This window comes from Chenopodium album, chromosome 8 (assembly GCF_948465745.1).
Source record: "Chenopodium album chromosome 8, dcCheAlbu1.1, whole genome shotgun sequence".
Lineage (NCBI taxonomy): Eukaryota > Viridiplantae > Streptophyta > Magnoliopsida > Caryophyllales > Amaranthaceae > Chenopodium > Chenopodium album.
Window position 1 is genome coordinate 25289995 of NC_137841.1, and position 19293 is coordinate 25309287.

Below are 19293 nucleotides of genomic sequence, written 5' to 3' on the forward strand. Positions count from 1 at the left end.
CCCGTGCCCATCTTTAGTGATTGATTTGCGTTTGAGTTTTTTGTTTGAGTTTGATTCTATTATTCAATCACCTCCGAACACTGAAACTCATAGTTGTTCAAAATAATAACGTTGTTAGTACAGAATATCCCTAGTTAAATAGACTAATCATATGCATCTAATTAGAAGCTAGTTTTCATTCATCTAATCTGGTGCTTTTTTATGATTTTGTTAGACCTTACAATGTATATAGGTCATACCTCAAACGAAATGCTTTCAAAATGAGTAAGCCACAATTACTACACATAAGAATGTAGGTAAGCGTATAATTCTTGCTTTTTCGTTCTATTAGTAATGAAAGTACTATTTTCTTTATTAAATTATTGTACTATGTCTATTTGAATTAGTGCGCTCAACAATGTGGTGGTATCGAATGTGCTTATTACGTAATGAGATATATGTATGAGATAGTTTCTTTCCATAGCGATTGCAAGGATAATTTGAAAGAGGTTAGTGATGAATTTACCTCTTATTTGCAAGCTAAATGTTTTATACGTATTTTGGCTGATATTTTAATTTAGGAAATTTTTGAAAATAACACCACATATTTTCAAAAAAAACTGGACTATAACACCACCTTTTCTCTAATTTTTATTATAACACCACATAATAAAATTAAATTCAGAATTCACCACCAGAAACAGTACTCCGTTATGAAACTGCTAATGGGGCCCACTACAACGGATAGTTTTTGGAAACCTTTATAAGTATCTTCGATTATCTTCATTAACGTTCATATTTTGCAATTGGGAAAAAAATTAAACCCAAGAATCTTTTGAATTGCAGAAATTAATTAACCAAAACTGATTTTAGTACTACGAATTAACATTCATTGAAGAATTCTTGGCTGGGAGAGCTGAAATAAGGTATGTACATCAATTTTGAATAAGAGTAGAACCTTGATTTTGATTAATGGAAATCTGAAATGCTATTTGCAATTTAATCGTTGATATACTCGATTGAGCATGCAATGGATGTATAATTGGAGGTAAACTTGTTTGAATTTCACCCATATCCACCCAATTTTTTAAAATTAGGGTTCGTCCTATATCTGAATTGGGGGTTTTTTATTTCGGGGAATGTATGAGGCTGAGTCCTATTATATGTAATTCCATATTTTGTTCAGATCAATTGGATTATAATGAAAGCTAATTTGTTGCAGGTGATGTCTTTCATGAGCTCATCTCCTTTGAAAGAGAAGAAGTGTCAATGTGGTGTTCCCTTAGCAAAGCTGACAAGTTGGACAAGGGAGAATCCTGGGAGAAAATTCAGAACTTGCAAGTTTTATGATCCAGTGACTAAGAGCAGGGGGTGTAAATAGGGGTGAAACAAACTCGGTTTAAAACCGAACCAAACCGAAAACCAAACCGAATAAGAAATTTGGTTTGGTTTTTTTCGGAAGTGGTTTGGTTTCGGTTTTTTAAAAAAATAAAATTCGGTGTGTGGTTCGGTTTCGGTTTGCAAAAATGGAAAACCGAACAAAACCGAACCACACCGAAATATAGGCCCAAACTAAAAAAAACCCTAGCCCAACATATTTTTACCCTTAGTATATATAGGAAAAAACCCTAATCCCCCCTCTCATTTCTCTGAGTTTCCCCTCTCTCTCCTCTTCTCTGCCCTCTCTACTTCTCCGCCCCCTCTCTCCTCTTCTCAATCTCACTCTCTCTCCTCTTCTTAGTCTCACTCGCTCTCCTTTCGTCTACATCTCTTCTTTCTTCCGCCCTTTCTCCACTTTCACTCCCATCTCCTCTTTTCCCCACCAGCTCAGCCCGCATCACCATCAACTAAGGTTTCGAGGTTTTTCGAACTCCATAAGGGCATAAACTATGGTTTTTCATTTCGTACAACATCAATTAAAGGGTTTTCAAGTCAAATTCGACCATGAAAACTCTAGATCTAGAGTTTTCATGGTCGAATTTGACCTTTAAAACCCAAAATCAACGTTTTTTGGTGGAATGTGAGGACGTGAGGTAGTTCTCTTTTTATTTCGTTTAATTTAATTTGGTTTAAGTTTTGTTTTTCTACATTATTTTTATGGTGGTTTGTGATTGAATTGTGATTTGTGGTGGGTGCGTAATTGCAGATCTAGGTTAGGGCCTTAGGGGTGTGGTTTTGTTTGGTTCGGTTTTGATTGGTGTGGTTTGGTTCGGTTTTTTTTGCTAAATTTGATGTTTATTTTCCTTGATAGGAAAATTCGGTGCGGTTTGGTTTTTTTTAGAAAACCGAAATTTAGGTGGTTTGGTTTGGCTCGGTTTCAAAATTAAAGTGGTGCGATGTGGTTTCCAAAATCTAGAAACCGAAATATGGTGGTTCGGTTTCGGTTTGGGCAAAAAACCAAACAGAAAACCGAACTTTCACCCCTAGGTGTAAAGCCTTTGAATGGGTTGATCACCCTGATGGGACAACATGGAAAACAGAGGTTATCAACAATTTGTTGTTTGATAAGAAGCTGTTAAAGGGTGAAGTTAGTGACTACAAAAGGGAAGTGGAAGATCTAAGTGGCCAAATGAGGTGCTTACTCAATGAGCTTGACAATTTGAAGCTAAAATGTAAGGCCCTTAACTCTGTCAAAAAGAGAATGAGCAAAGATGTTGAGGGCAGGGGATGCATGGATCAGCAGTTTAAACTATGGCTTGTTGTTATTATTTGTATTGCTTTTGCAGTTGTAGTGTCTTTTATCTTTAAGTAGGTGTAGTATGAGTAGGTTACTAATATATTAAGTAAGTTGTAATGGACAAGGGAACACTGGTTGTTATGTGTTGTAAATGAAGTGGGTTGAATCTCATCCACAGTTGCTTTTTATGTATTGTCAAGTGTTTGTTGGAAATGAATGAGCAATGTCAGAAATTACATCAACAACTTATATTAATCAGCAAAAACCATTTGTTTGCAAATGTTGTTATCCTAAACACTTAGCCAATATTTGCACAAAGTTTGCCAGGCATACAAAATACTTAGATCAAGTTATCTGTTCAAAAACTCAAAAACTAACACCACAACTAACTGAATTAAACAAACTAACACTGAATCATCTAAATTATTGTCTGCAGTAATACATATTAGTCACTGAGTGAGGTTAGGCTTGTTCAAATATTGAAGCTTCCCCCTCCTGGTTTGAACTCCACCTTGGCTGCTGGTTGCTTCTTTGCTTGCAGTTGGTTGACTAGAAGAAGGTCTTGTTTGAGTTGCATCCTGGGATGGTTGCTGTGATACTGGAGCCTTCCTTTTGCTCCAAGGTTCCCATCCCGGCCTCTCTTGTGGAAAAGTCCTGTTGCCAATGCTGTTTGGGCCAGCTCCAATGGCACTCTGTCAAGAAACAAAAAAAGTGTTATAGCTGGCCTATACTCAAATAAAAAACATAACACATGTGCTATGAATAGTGATTACCTTCCTTGCAGCTCTTTCCTCCTTCTTCTTCCTTTGATCTAGTACCCAAGGTGAGTTTAAGGGAGGCCTGCCTGCTGCTTTTTGTTCAGATGGTTCAGACACAGCTGGAACTTTGCAAGTCTTTGCATAGTGGCCATACCCTCCACAACTTTTGCATTAGTTCTTCCTATACTTGTTCCTCTGTTGCTGGGGCCCTTTTGATGATCCCTCATCTTGCTCCAACTTCCTTTTTTTCAATTTAGGTCTTCCTGGTTGTATCTTCACAGCAGGTGGAAGAGGTTCTCTGACATTCACCTTGTCCCAGTGCTTAGGACCTGGCATGGGCTGCATAGGGGGGGGTCATAAGCTCTCCTATAGGTGCTCATGCTGTAGTATGGGTGCACAAACTGCTCAATATCAGCTCTTTGGTCCATTACACATGCATAAGCATGAGCACAAGGGTATCCAGTAAGTTGCCAGTGGTAACAAGTACAAGTACCCTCCCCAAAATCCACTACAACTTGGTCATCATTCAGCTTAACTTCATAGGTATCTCCCCTAGATGCTTGAACAATACAATTTTAGGAAACAAAGTCCATTCTCTGAAATATTTTCCTCACATATGGGGTCAAGTTGCTTGTAATGATCTTAGCATCTTCCCATTTCTCATTATTCCTATTCATCATGTACCTCCTCATCCATTCCATTTGGGTGAGGATTGGTTTGTCTCTAGCATCCCTAATGACTGCATTAAAGGTCTCACACATGCTGTTCAACAACATGTTTGACCTGCAAGGGGTGTGAAGGTATGCCTACACCAATGATGAGTGGGAATATTGTCCAAGTATTCATAGGCTTCTTAATTTATTGTCTTTATTGACTCCATTGCAACCTCATACCCAAACTAAATCAAAACACAACAGCTATACTAATTACCATACTGTTTTGCAAAACCAATTTAGTTCTAAAGTAATAACTAGAATAGTGCAGAGTACTTACATGGGTAGTTGATCTGGCAGCACTCCAGAATAACTCCTTGTACATAAAGCCAGTGAATTTGAGCTTGAAATTAGACCAAATATGTCTGACACAGAATCTTGTCTCTACTGCAGGGACAAATGCATTCAAAGCTTCCACCAATCCCTGTGAAAGGAACAGTAATAAAAAAAACAGAACATAAAAGAAAACAAGTTAATTATCAACTCCATAACACAGATATCAAGTGAATCCTTTAAAAAAAAAAGACAACCAAGGAAACACATACCTTCTGTCTATCTGACATGAAGGTGAATCCATCTCCATCATCACTTCCCAATACCTCAATCAATGACTCTAAGAACCATTGCCATGTTTCTCTATTCTCTATTTCCACAGTTGCCCAAGCTAATGGGTAAATGGCATTGTTCCCATCCTTAGAAACAGCCACCAGAATTTGCCCTGGGTATGCACCCTTAAGGTGGCACCCATCCACCCCAATTATAGGCCTACAACCTGCCAAAAATCCATCCTTTAATGGCCTGAGGAAAACAAACATCCTCATAAACAAAGGTGGTTCTGGATTACCAAGGGAATCAACCACCACATTACACCCTGACCCAGGATTATGGTTAATCACAGCCCTTGCATAATCCCAGACCCTAACATATTGTTCACTTGCTGAACCATAAATTATGAGCTTAGCTCTACACCTTTCCATCCAAGCTCTGGAATAACTGGCCTGAATTCCAAAATCATTTAGAACCCTGTCCCTTATTTGCTTCACCTTCCATCCAGGGTTACTCCTAAAGTCCTCAAGATACCTATCTGCAATCCACTCAGTAGTCACCTTACAGTTGTCCTTTCTCCTCATACAATTATGCTTTAATCTCAGATTTCTAATTTGCCAAGTTTCTTGCCTAACCAATCTCCTAGCATAAACCTTGAAATTACACTTCACCCCACTTACACATGTAGAAAGGGGCATCCTGCTTATCCTAGCACTAAACTCATAGCCACATCTATTCTTACATTGAATAGTGATCCTAGTCCTATCATTATGTAAGAAGTAGTATTCATACCTATTTTCATTGGCATGCAACCTTAAAGCTTTCCTTAGCACAATAGCATCTATAAACTTCAACTTTGGAACCAGATTCACATCCTTGGTAAAGTTAACCTTCTCATTAAATATAGGACTATTGTCTTCTTCATCAGATGAACCATGTAAGCTTCTTAGCTCATCAGAATCTCCTTCATCTTCATCCTCAATCTGCACCTCAGAAACATCCAAGTTCTCACTAAGTTTACAGCTCTTTTTCTCTAACTACAAACCCCCACCATCTTTCTGTAGACCCTTTGCAAGTTTCCTGTCCACCTCTTGAAGAATCACCCCTGAATCTTGTATAAACCACTGCTCATCACCATCATCATACTCCTCTTTAGTTGGTTCCCAGTTTATGTCAATGTCACTACAATCATCACTTGAAAACTCATCACTCCCAGATCTCTCACCATCACTATCACTGTCAAATACCAAGCCCTTCTCAACTACCTTCCCTTTCCCCCTACCCTTATCCTTCTTACTACCAGAAGCTGCTTCAGACAACCCTTTGCAACTATCTACTTTCCCTTTTCCCTTATTCTTGGATAGCAGTGTAGATCTAGGTTTGGGTGAGGATTCTTCCGTTTGACTGTCCAGTAGTTCAGTCTTATGTAGTCTAGGGCTCTTCCTAAGCTGCAAACTCTTACATGCAATCTCCCCCTTTGGTAAACCAGTCTTATCTGGAGTGTGTTGGGCCTCAGGAGTAATGGGCCTCACTGTTTCATATGAAGACACAAAAACTTCAACAGACCCCTGCCCATTAACTATTTGTAAAAGTCCCCTAATTTCATCTTCATTAACAATTTCCCTTTTCCCAGTATTAAAGGTTTTTCCTTTTTCTCTATACCAACAACTGTAAACAGGAGGTACATTGACATGGAAGTTGACAAAACCATGTATTGCAGCTTCCCTTATATGAGGCACATCAAGCCTATTAACTTTCACACCCCTCCTCCAATAACACAACCCACCACAGTACACTATTAAACTCTTCTTTTTGTTCACTCTCTTAGGGACAAAAGCACCACCCACTCGAAAAACAATATCAACCACACCAACTGTTGTGGCCATTATCTAGACAATTAAAAAATGAAATAACAGTCAACACCACTTCAAAAGGCAAGATAAGTTAACATATTATATCCCAATTGCACAATCACAAAACAAGCATTAATTCCAACATTTCAGATTTACATCAATTTTCAATTACACTACAGATAACTATGCAACAAACTCATTACTTCAATTAAAACAAATCTCACACAATTAAGTTCAATTAAGAACTAACTAAGAAACATTACACAGTTAAACCTTAATTACCCATAATTCACAGTAATTCAAACACAAGTTTGACTATTTTATAGTCAGCGACATTTATCCCCAAATTAGCCCTAACATGAACATCATTATTGCAAAATTGACACAAAAAGTAATCTAAAAGTAAAATACAAAGTTCATGTGGTACCTCTTTCAGATTCTTCTTCCTGTCGATGTCAGTAGTAACCCAGTAAAGTACAAGCTTGATGTTTGGCGAAGATGGCTGACGAAATTGGCTGAGTTGTATCCCTCAAACACTGACACCTCTCCTTGCAATTCACTCTCCCAACCACACAAATTATCCTAGGGATTTCTTCTGAATTGCAATTTAGGTAGTTGAATGTATATTAATGTAGGAGTAGTTGAGCAATGAATGAGGGAGAGGGAGAATCGAATTCAAGAGCTGAAGAAATTGGAGGGTAAGTTAACCTGTAGGACCCACACACAATTTTCGTAATAGAAACTGTTATCTGGTGGTGAATTCTGAATTTAATTTTATTATGTGGTGTTATAATACAAATTAGAGAAAAGGTGGTGTTATAGTCCAGTTTTTTGAAAATATGTGGTGTTATTTTAAAAAATTTCCTTTATTTTAAGAAAGTATAATAAGCATGTGTTATATATATATATATATATATATATATATATATATATATATATATATATATATATATATATATATATATATATATATATATATATATATATATATATATATATATATATATATGGGACCAGGTTATAATGAGAACCAATCCTATAATAGGAACTAGGAACTAATCTAGACCGTCAAATCTAACACAAAAGGCACGTGATCTAACGGCCCAGATTCATCACGAAACTTTTTCTCACTCCAAATTCTCTCTAGTCAATCTCTCTCCTCCACTGAAGCAAGTGCACTGAATAATTCTCCATTGATGCGGCTTCCAAGCTTTCTCTACTCCATCGACGCAGAATCCGAGCTTTCTCTACTCCATTGAAGCAACTTTTGAGGTAAGAAGTTTTATTTCTCTCTGGTTAGTAATCGTTAAATTTCGATTTCATTATTGAGGGTTTATCGTTAATTCTTAAATCAAACTCTTTGAATTTCTTTATGCGTTCAATTTTGATATCAAATTTACATTTAGTATTACCAGTTCTCAATTAGAGAATGATTTTAGAGATTGATTTTGTTGCTAGATTTTACCTAATCAACTAGATAGGATGTTTTAGCTTACATTTTTGTACTTTTTGGAGCTTCGTTGCTACTTTGATGCTAGGTTGTTGTTGTTGGATTTTGTTGACTTATCCATGAAGGTGGATTTTGTGCTCTAATAAATTTATCAATTCCAGTAGATATAAACTAAGTAAAAGTAAACCAATTGGATTTTAAAGTATGAGTAATTCCTACATAGAAATACATATTAATTAAAACACTCTAAAGTTATTCAAAATAGCTCAAAAGTAAATCAAAATAACTAAAAAGTAAATCACATTAGCTCTAAAGTTATTCAAAATGCATGGTCTACTTTTGCCTAGGTAGGTAAAACCTCTTAGTAATCTGATTAAAAATAATGTGGGTGCTGCAATCATTAATAGGAAGGAAGTGGGTCTTGGGGTGGTTGTGCGGGACTCAAATGGAAAGATTTTAAACACTCTAGTAAGGAGAAGAACTAGCATGTGGGAACCAAGTGTTGCTGCTGCTTTTTGTTATGGGGTTGAGATGTCATGTAGTTTTGGCTATAGCTGGTATGGATGGAGAATGATGCTCTCATTATCGTTGAGAAAATTAAGGGGAAAATGTCAGGGCTTAGCTATTTGTTTCTCTTGACTGGTTGTGTTATTTATTCAATGTCTTAATTTGATGATTTTCGAAGAAGTCATGTTAAGGGAGTGGTTAATACTTTAGCACATTTAGTTGCTAGATCTTCCCAATGATTAAGTTGGGGCATTTTCTATGTCCAATAATTAAGTTGTTTGATCCTAAGCATGAAAGGAATGGTGTCCTTCGAACAAGTGTACTATTTCGTTAGTGGGTTCAAAATTATTAGAAAGCTAATATATTCAGTAAGGTCAAGTGATCGGAATGCCTGGGTGGAGGTCGCTTCCGATCAGTAATATTAATGCATAATTAATGTTATAGCTTAATCTTGACTGAACCCTTCGGGTCACACCCAAGCAACTAACGAACCATAGCAACTAATTAATTATGAATTAATTAATAAGTCAATCGAGTAATTAATATTTAGACGTCGGGAATTCGTTAGAGCGTCGAAACCGAACGTCGGAAGTCGAGTCAAAAAATAATAAAAGACGAAACATGAAAATAATAATAAATCAACAAAGACCAAAATACCCCTAGCATCGGAATGCCCCGAGCAAACCGAGTGCTAAAGGCATTTGACCTAGCATGGTGGCTAGCATGCGCACCAAGCCGAGCCTAGGCTGGCTGGTGCGTGCTGACACACCAAGGCTAGCATCGCAAGACTAGGCACATCCTAATGCGTGCTAGCGTTGCTAAGGGGTAGCCTTGTGCACGCATTGGCTAGCAGCCATGCCGCAACAAGCCGCAGCAGCTAGCACACAATGCGCGCCAGCTGCAGCAGCTAGCAGCAGCATGGCTGGGCCATTGCGCGCATGCTAGCACTACTGGGCAGCCACAACATGGCAGCCCACCTTGGGTGCCTTGGTGCCCAAGTGTGGGTGCCACGTGGCGCAAAGTGAGAGGAGCTTGATGGGGTGTGTTGGACGATTTTTCGAGAGGGAGTGGGGAGCAAGTTTGGTCCCCCCCTCCTCCAAATGGTCCTCACCTAACCTCTCACATGAGCTTGCCACTTGTTGATTTATTACTAGTTTGATTATTAATTTTATTTTAGCTTTAAAATAAAATGGAAAAATCAAATTCTCCCACATTGATGGGAGAGCTTTTCACTCTCTTACTTTTCCCTATAAATACCCAAGTTGGGGTGTTGGGAAAATCACTTGAGTGAGAGTTGAAAAAGGCATCACCATTGTGAAAACCTTTGAACTCATTAATCACTCGGGTTTTTGGTCGGGCCTTGCTAACTCCAAGGCATTGGACCATTTTCGGTGGTCGGGTTGTGGGTGGACTATCGTTGGAGGTCGTCGTATTTTCGAGGCTTGCTTTCAAAGTAAGAGCCCCTTCCGTTTGGGCGAAGCGCGCTCCAAAGGTAATTATCTTATCTTAATCTTGTGATTAATTTATTTATGATTATGGTTTTATTTATTGCGAGTGTGTTCTTGGTTTTGGGTTTGTTTCCGCGGTGAGTCGGACTCACCAAACCCCAACAAAGCAAAGCTGCTGTTTTTAATGGCATTGATGTGAGGTTAGGTGTGTGCATTAGAGATGATGGTGGGAGGCTGCTAGCTGTCGTTGTTAGAAGGGTGCTAGATGATGGTACGGTGAAGCTGGCAGAGGCTCTTGCAGTTAGATGGGGTGCTACTTTTGCTCAACAACTTGGCTTCAGAAAGGTGGAACTAGAATGTGATGCCATTGAAGTTGTTCAGGCTGTTTACTGGAAAAGGCAAGGTAGAACTCCCACTGATCTTATAATTGAAGACATTTGTGAGCTTGGGAAGGTCTTTGAGGTGCTCTCTTGCAGTCATGTAAGAAGAGGGGGAAATGTCGTCGCGCACTTAGCTGCTAGGCTTGATCTGATGGGGGGTACTAAACTAGTTTATACAGACTCTTTCCCGCATGGTATATCTGATATTGCGGAGCTTGATGTAATTTGATTTCTTCATCAGTTTTATCCCCCACGTTTTTCTCAAAAAAAAAATCCTAAGCAAAGCAATCAAGCGTTGAATAAATAATATCATAGCGAAGAAGATATTATATCAACCAAAAGATGAAAGCTCTGCGGAAGCAATTCTAAATGCAAGCAAGGTAAGACTATTAGCAAATTTGTGATCCCTTCCTGCAAATATGCAGAAGAATTAATAAATATATAACACATTAGCAGTATAAAATTTAAAACTTGTCCTCATTAGCATATTGCAGCATTGTATTGAGAGATGATTAGCATTTTAGTTGATTGTTAGCTGATTTATTAGAATTAAGTTGTTGAGATGAGAGTTAAGTTTGTTAGAGAAGCAGGAATAAAAAGTAAATAAAAACGACTCTTAAGTGAATAAAAAAAGACTTTAAAGTAAACCTATTAGCTCAAGTGGTAGAGCACTATGCAGATGCATAGAGGTGTAGGTTCGATTCCTACATAGGTTATCTTAAAAAGTAATTACAAACACTCTAAAGTTATTCAAAATGTTTGAGTTTTTCTGACTGTTAGTTTTAGATAAGTTGTTTGTAATTAACAAGGTTGTATGCAATCAAAAACTTAGTTGTCCTAAAAGTAAATAATATTGAATTTAAAGTAAATAAAAAAAAAAACCTTTAAAGTAAACCTATATTCTCCTACTCCTCTTTTGTCTTGATTCATCTAGCCTTGGGTTTGTGTTAGAGTTTTTATGACTGTTAGTTCTAGATAAGTTTAGTAAATAAAATCGAATTTAAAGTAAATAAAAAAGACTTTAAAGTAAATCGAAATATTCAAAAAGTAAATACGAAAATTTCAAAAATAGAGTGAATAAAATAATAGTTTTATCTAATAAACAAACCTACGTGGGATTCAAACCCACATCTTTTGTGCATTTGCACAATGCTCTACCTGTTGAGCTAGTAGGCTAGTGTATATTCAACATTCAAAGTTGAACAAAAGTACTCAAAAGTAAATCATAATAGCTTAAAAGTAAATAAAAAAACACTAAAAGTAAATCAAATATCGACAAAGTATATTACTAATATTAACTATATTAATTATTAACTCAAAAGTAAATAATATTAACTTAAAAGTAGGCAATATTTACTCAAAAGTGAGCTTGATTGGATAAGTGAGTTAATCTACATGTTCATATATTTAATCATTGGATAAGTGAGTTTGAATTTCTAGTAATAAAAGTATATTCAAAATAATTTAAAGTAAATAAAATATTTCTTAAAGTAAATAGAAAAGAAATTCACCTTCTATACTTCTGAAATCAGAGGAAGACAAATAAGAGGAGCGGAAGAGCAGGCATGTGACTTGCAAGAGAGAAGAAAGGAATTAGAGACGTTGAGAGGGGAGAGGGAACCGGGGTACTTGCCTTCACAAAGAATTCATTCAAAGGGAGAGCAGGGAAAACAAACCATATCACTACCAGTGTCCATATAAACATTGGATTAAACATAAATGATGAAATATTGGTAGTACACCCGAGTCTTTAGAAGTCCATTAGTCTCTAAGGCCATGCCCCATTGCCTGAATCATCATATCTCTCAAAACATGTACCATTCGCTTACCACCTTTTGTACATTATGTTGCCTCCTAAGATTGTTAAAACCGAACTGCTAAAACAGCCGAAACCCTTATTGCCCATCATGTAAGGACACGTTTGGTTTGGAGATTTTGATTCTCTTCTTTAATGGGTGGGATGCAGAGCAAGGTGGTAGGATCCCACCACAAAGGCCTTTGTTTCCTGCTAGATCAGCTAGGTTTATAACCAAAAAAGGAGCATTTAGACAAACTAGTCAATATATGACCAAAAAGGAGCATTTAGACAAACTAGTCAATATATTCTTTTAGCATAACTTTGACATATTATTCTTTAGAATTATACTTGTAATAGAGTTAAATCAGTTAAAATTCCAAGAGATAATACTCACAGCAAGGAACGTATCTAGCCCTTCCATTATAGGGAGTTGAATGTTCTCCATATAGCTAAACATCACCGCCAATAAAATATAGTAAATTAAATTATATAATAAGAATAAAGTATGACAACAAGAGCATACAAATTTGCAGTCTATCAAGCATATATAACTACAATAGAATTATGAAGGTTTTCCTACTCATAATCTTTCTTTTAGTGCGAGACCAATGGATAACAAAAAAAATGCAAACTGCAGGAAACATGCCTAAATCACTACCATTAATGACTTGTCAACAGGACAATCCATATCATTAATAATTGCACATTTTTTCACGCTCCCAATTCTGTTGAACCCTTTTCAAAGGCATCTACCTCTATCGGCTATGGGAGTCTAAAAATCTGAATCATGAGTTTGAAGATGGTTTCTTAGGCATTAGGGGAAGACAAAAGAATTCATGGTGTTGTTTTAGTAGAACATGTAGATTGGTTCTATACATTTAAGGTTCAGATCCCTGTAGTCCCTTTTTCTATACTCTATACATCCAATATGCCTGATATACTACATCGATGTAGAGAAGATACCTGACAAGCAGAAACCTTGGATGGCAGGGGAGCAGCATTAACCTTAGCTAGCAGGGGAGCAGCGGCAACCTTGGCTGGCAGGGGAGTAGCAGCAACCTTGGCTGGCATGGGAGCAGCGGTAGGGCAGCAACCTTCACAAAACAAATACATAGTATCACACTAAAAGTATATAACTAACATTACAATAGACCGTATTGTGAGGTTCAAGCTTGTGGGCATGGTAAGGAGTTTGTGAGTGTGATATAAGCTTCACACAGCACATCAAAGAGGTACCCCATTATGCACCAAATAATCACAAGAGACTACAACGACATAAAACCAAAACAACAAAGAAGTGCTATATGTTACCAATTCTAACAAAGAGATGAGTCACACAAAGCAAGGCACTGTAAAGCTTAGTTGCTCAATTAACCAAGCTACTTTAAGAACTCAAGCATCAGCTATATAACCCAGAGTATATCGCACACTCAAAATTCACTCAAAAATGAATAAAATAAAATTCACAAAATTTGATGATAAAACCTTAAAAGCAAATAAAAAAATATGTATAAAGTACAAGGAGTTTGGAACATTTATAGTTGTTTATATGACCCAGAAAATTGAAGATTGACCTAAAACTGAAGGCCGACTTTGGAAGAGAAAGAAACAAACCATTAATTGGCATAGACCTTCAAATAAACAACAATAAATTAATTTAGAAAAATTAAACAATACATTAGTTTAGAGAAATTAAACGAAAAATAAACAAAAAAAAATAATTTACTTAAACTAGTTTAAAAATCAAATCATACAAAATCAAACTGATTATTATAACAAAAAAAATAATAGAACAGAAAGTACAACAAATTGTGAGGAAAGACAACAAAAATGGCAATAAATCTGCATAATTTAAGCAAAATTGAAAAGACCCTAATTAAAAAAATTGAATTAAAATTTTCACTCAAATAATTGAAAAAACAGTAAGTTCAGCAAATGAAATCTCTAATACATCAATCGAAATCACAAATACTGGAAACTTATTTATGCAATTGAATTCGCAAAATCTTGATTAAAAAATCGCAATAAGTCATTGACAAAACAATAATCAAAATCTTAGAGTTAATTTACCTCTTAATAGATAACCAGCAGCAAAAATCCAAGAATAAATTCGGCGAAAAATGAGAACAAGGTTTGAAATCACAGGAGCTAAGTAAAATCACAGAAGATCGAGATGAGGGAGAAACATAGAGAAGAGAGATAAAGAGTAGAGAAAGAAGAGAAAAGAAAAATGCAAAACAGATCACAAGACATTCAAAAGGCGAAATTACCAAATTGCCATTAATGAAGCAAACGAAATTTCGTCCGTTAGATCAGACAAAATCAACGATTGAGATTGGTTCCCGGTTCTCATTATTCACAAAGGTTCTTACATGATCTTTAAAACAATATAGCACAATTCTATATATCTACTTTTATTTATCCTATTGGTTATTGTTATCACATTCCTAAACTATAAATCAATGGTTTTTTTATTCAAGTTTTAATTGTTTTGTGGAAAGTATAGTTTATTTTGTTGTATTGCTGTGAATGAATTAAAGGTGTGTTGAATTATTTGGAGTGTTTGATTATAATGTATGTTGTGGGTGCGTTTACGTTATGTGGAATTATTTGGAGTACATATTTTGTTGGTTGAATTGTAACAGTTTGTAACCCATTTGATGATGGGTCGTTCGTTAGGATATACTACCAAGTTTGTATTCGAATCAAATATTTATTAGTAATTGGCGTAATCTAATGCTAGTCACTAATAGATTTTTTATATATAAAAAAAAAACACTATTCGTACCTGACGTAGGCAATGCCAGTTACAAATAATACCCTAATTATAACCGGCATAACTTAATGACAGTTACGAATAGTACGATTTCTAACTTGAAAATAAGACTATTAATAACTGGCATTAGTTAAAGTGAGTTACGAATAATATATTATTAGTAACCAATATTATCCAGTTGCGAATAATTTTCACTAGTTGTAATGGTGGCAATAGCAACCAACAATGATGATTACAACAAGTCAATTTCGCCAGTTACAAATAGCATTTTTTTTTCTACTAGTGGGAGTAGTTTGAGTCTTGATATTGCCCTTTATTACCTCTCCTTTTTTTTTTAAATAAAAATAAAAAACTTTCAAAGAAATCTTTCTATAACTGATACAAGATTTGGTGTGCGAAAAATGATATTTGAGAAATCAGAAGGGTGATAGGGAAATTGATACTATACAAATTAAAGAGGTTTATTTTTAATTTAAGATCATTATAAAGTCAGGCCTACCCCAACAAAGTTCCATAAATGGACGATTGTAAGATTATATGTGCCTACGCCCAGTGTATATATACCTTCACCCCTAATCCCCTATCCACCCACCTACCAAATAAAGTAATTGTTGAAAGAAAAGAAAAAAACAATATACATCACCATTGTAACTTCCCAAAAAAATTCAACACCCTACCATTTCTCTGATCTATTTAAAAATTTTTATCCTCCATTTTCTCTCTCCAAAAACCTTCATCCTTTTCATTTTCTCTTGCTAAAAACCTACATCGTCTATTCGTCTTCATAATCTCTCTCTAAAACCCTTCAATATTTTTCCTCATACAAGTTTCATCATAATCTATTCATGTTACCACTTACTCTGAACTTCATCATCAAAATTTCATTGACGAGGTACTACTTTCTCTTCCCTTTCTATTCCCCTAATTTTTTTTCCCAATTTGATTGTCAAAGCATAGAAGGAATTCTTCGAATGTTGGTTGAATTATATTAATATTTCATAAACTCTAATGTTTTTATTTTATTTTATTATTATTTCTCTAGATCTAAAAATAATGGTAACAAAAGATATAATTATGGTTGAATTATGTTAGATTTTGGAATTCTCTAGTTTGTTTTTGTAAAATTAATTAAATTATGTTGTGTTTTAGATTATAAGATTGTTGGACAAAATAAGTTGAAAATTATGTACAATTGTGGAGTATAATTTTCTAGATTGTACTGATTGAGTTATTTCGTAGGATTATTATTAATTTTCTTTTTGATAAAGTATTCATTCTTATTTTTTTTTTTTACAGATTTTCATTCATAATATTAATACATACGATTATTTAAATAGAATAGATTATCCTCATTATTTTTTTAAGGTTTAATTTTATATACTTCGGACTTCAATTATTATCTTTAATTATAGGGAACTTCAATATCTTGAAATAATATTTTTAGAAGATATTAATTTAATTTTGATACATGTTCATTCTTATTTGAATACATGGTCAATCACATATTGCTAGTTATTCATTTTTTTTTTTGGAAAGGAAAATAAGAAGGTCAATCACATATTAAAAGTTGCCCATTTGAATTTTGTGTAAATTTAATCTATCGCAAATTTTCATTTTAGATGGAATTCATGTTCATTTGTAGAATTATTAATATTACTTGTTCCTTTAAATTTATTTGCTATTCAATGAATTTTGAATATGAAATATAATCTATCACATGTGTTCATTGTACTGTTCATTTGTAGAAAGAATAATATTCAAAATTTAAATTACTAAAAATAGATCTATATAGCAATTTAATTTATGGAATTAACGTCAATTATTAATTAATATTGCTTATTTTGTTAATTTTAATTTAGTTGGTGAATGTTAATAGTAAAATTAAGCTATAGTATATGTTCATTTTAAATGGGTTCATGTTCACTTATAGAAGGGGAATATTCAAATTATAATAACTAAAATTAAAGACGAATCGGTAATTTGATTAATGGAATTAAAAATAAAATATTAATAAATATCACTTATATATGTAATTAAATGGTGACTTTTGGTTAATATAATAAATCTATCGCATATGTTCATTTCAAATAGAATTCATGTTCATTTATGGTCTAATATTAATACAAAATTACAAATATATGTTTATTTAAATCTAATTCATTCTCATATTGAAAGATATTTAATAATTCATTCTCATATTGAAAGATATTTCATTGAAAAACTTAATGCATGTTCATTCTTATATAAAAAGATGTTCATTTGCAATCTATCTAAGGGGCCGTTTAGTTGGGGGTATTCAGGAAAGGGAATGTGAATCAACTGCCCCGATTCCCTTTGTTGTTGTTTGTTAAGCACTTTTAATCATTCCCTTCCCCCTCTCCATTACCCCAAATCCTTCCAACTTCATTCCCCACCCCTCCCTAGACTTTTCCATTCCCTTTCCCTACCCACCCTCACACCACCACATCACCACCTTAACACCTACCAACACCACCGGAAAATCAGCCCTAACCACCGCCGACCCTCCCCCGAGCCTCGCCGCCCTCCCCTCCCCCGAAAAAATTCCAGCGAACCTGTTCAATTCAGCCCCTCCGTTGACAAATTGCAAGAATTCCTTCACTCCAATCCCACTGGTAACCCTCAATATCTAAATTCATCTACACCAATTTATTAGTTTAATTTCTGCCATTATTGTTTGAATTCAGAGGCATTTTTAGTTTAATTATTCGGGAAACTAATCAATTTAATTGATTGACCAATTAACGTAGTATCACGAAAAGTTGGAAAATCAAACTTGGAATTAAAATGTATAATTGGTGAATTTATTGATTTAATCCAAGAAATTGTTAGGCTATTGAATTGGATTGATGTGTAAGCTTTTATTGTGTGAAGGAGTGAGGTGGTGTTGGGCGGTCAAGGGAGATCGGGGCTAGGGGTGGTTTTTTCGGGGGGAGGGGAGGGCGGCGAGGCTCGGGGGAGGGTTGGCGGTGGTCGGGGGAGGGGCGGCGGTATTCTGGGCTGGTTTTCCGGTGGTGTTGGTAGGTGTGAAGGTGGTGATGTGGTGGTGTGAAGGTGGTTGGACGGGTGACCTTTCATTCACTCCATTCCTTTGTTATTCAATACAAACAACACCCAAAATTGGGGGATTTTCATTCCATTCCTCGTCTTTCCCTTTGTTCATTCCATTCCGATTCCCCCGTGCGAACCAAACGACCCCTAAACATATTCATTTAGTTTAATTCTTGTTCATTCTCGTATTAAAAGATATTTGTTTAAATTTTAATGTTTGTTCATTCTTGTAATGAAAGGTTTTTGTTTTTTTTTTTGTTTTTTTTACACAAGGTTTTTATTTGACTTTTAGTACGCTGTTCATTTTTATGGTGAAAAAATGTTCATTTAGATTAAAATACTTGTTCATTCTCATATTGAACTATGCTCATTTTCTAGGAATGCGTTCAAATTTGTATTTGTAAATGTTTATTTAATTATCTTATTTTGTTTATGGTATATGTGTTTTAATTGTCACTAACATTTTTTTAAAAAAAAAATTAATCTCCTATTACACAGGATAATGAAATGAAAAAGTTGAAGACGATGATGTATATATATTGTGAAAAAAACATGTATCAAGGAAAATGATTTGGGTATTTTTATACCCGGCCAAGTGGCCCAATCGGAGCCTACCACGTGTCGTTGGAAGAAGCGCCACCTCAGACCTTCAAGATGGTGACACGTGGTAGGTAGATATCCCCTTGAATTGGGATGTTTGATGATCCAAAATGGACCATTAGGAGGGCGACACGTGTCACCCTAAGAGACGCCCAAATGGCCTTTTAGGATCAGTGACACGTGTCACTCATATATCACCTCTGAAATGGCGGCCTTCAAGGGCCCAAACCTTGAGGCGCCGTTTTGCGGCGTGCCCTAATCCCTAGGTCACCAGACCCTAGGGAGGGCACACTTTCCCAAAAGACCCTATAAATAGGGACAATTCCCTCATTTGAGGAGAGAATACGGAACACGAGACAACACGTCACATCCACATTTATTACAGAGCTGTCGTTCTCAGGAAACAGACAGAACCTTACTCGAGCTTGGAATCCGAGCAAATAACTTTATTTCCGCACGTTTTACTCTGAATACTTTACTAACTTAATCTTCGGAGGCGGACCACCGACCATCCGGTGGTCCGTTTGCTTTGCAGGTACAGGCGCCCCTTGCTGGATCTAGTCTTAGTGTTGTTACTCTCCCGAGGGACAAAAAACCCCCGAAACAGAAAGCACACAAATATCATAAGAGTAGAAGGGGTACAACTGTACAAAAAAGAAGATGTTTTTATGTATCTTTTACTTGTACCAAATATATTAATCAAAAGACGATGTTCATTTTGTAACACACATGTACATTT

General features: G+C 35.6%; 1 long non-coding RNA gene across 1 annotated transcript; it reads right to left on the reverse strand.

Moving 5' to 3' along the window:
- Positions 1-11945: 11945 nt before the first annotated feature.
- Positions 11946-13313, reverse strand: LOC145555953 (uncharacterized). Its single transcript, XR_014091636.1, has 3 exons — positions 13073-13313; positions 12504-12558; positions 11946-12319 (listed from the first exon to the last, which is right to left on the reverse strand). It is a non-coding gene; the product is annotated as an uncharacterized LOC145555953 (long non-coding RNA).
- Positions 13314-19293: the final 5980 nt, after the last annotated feature.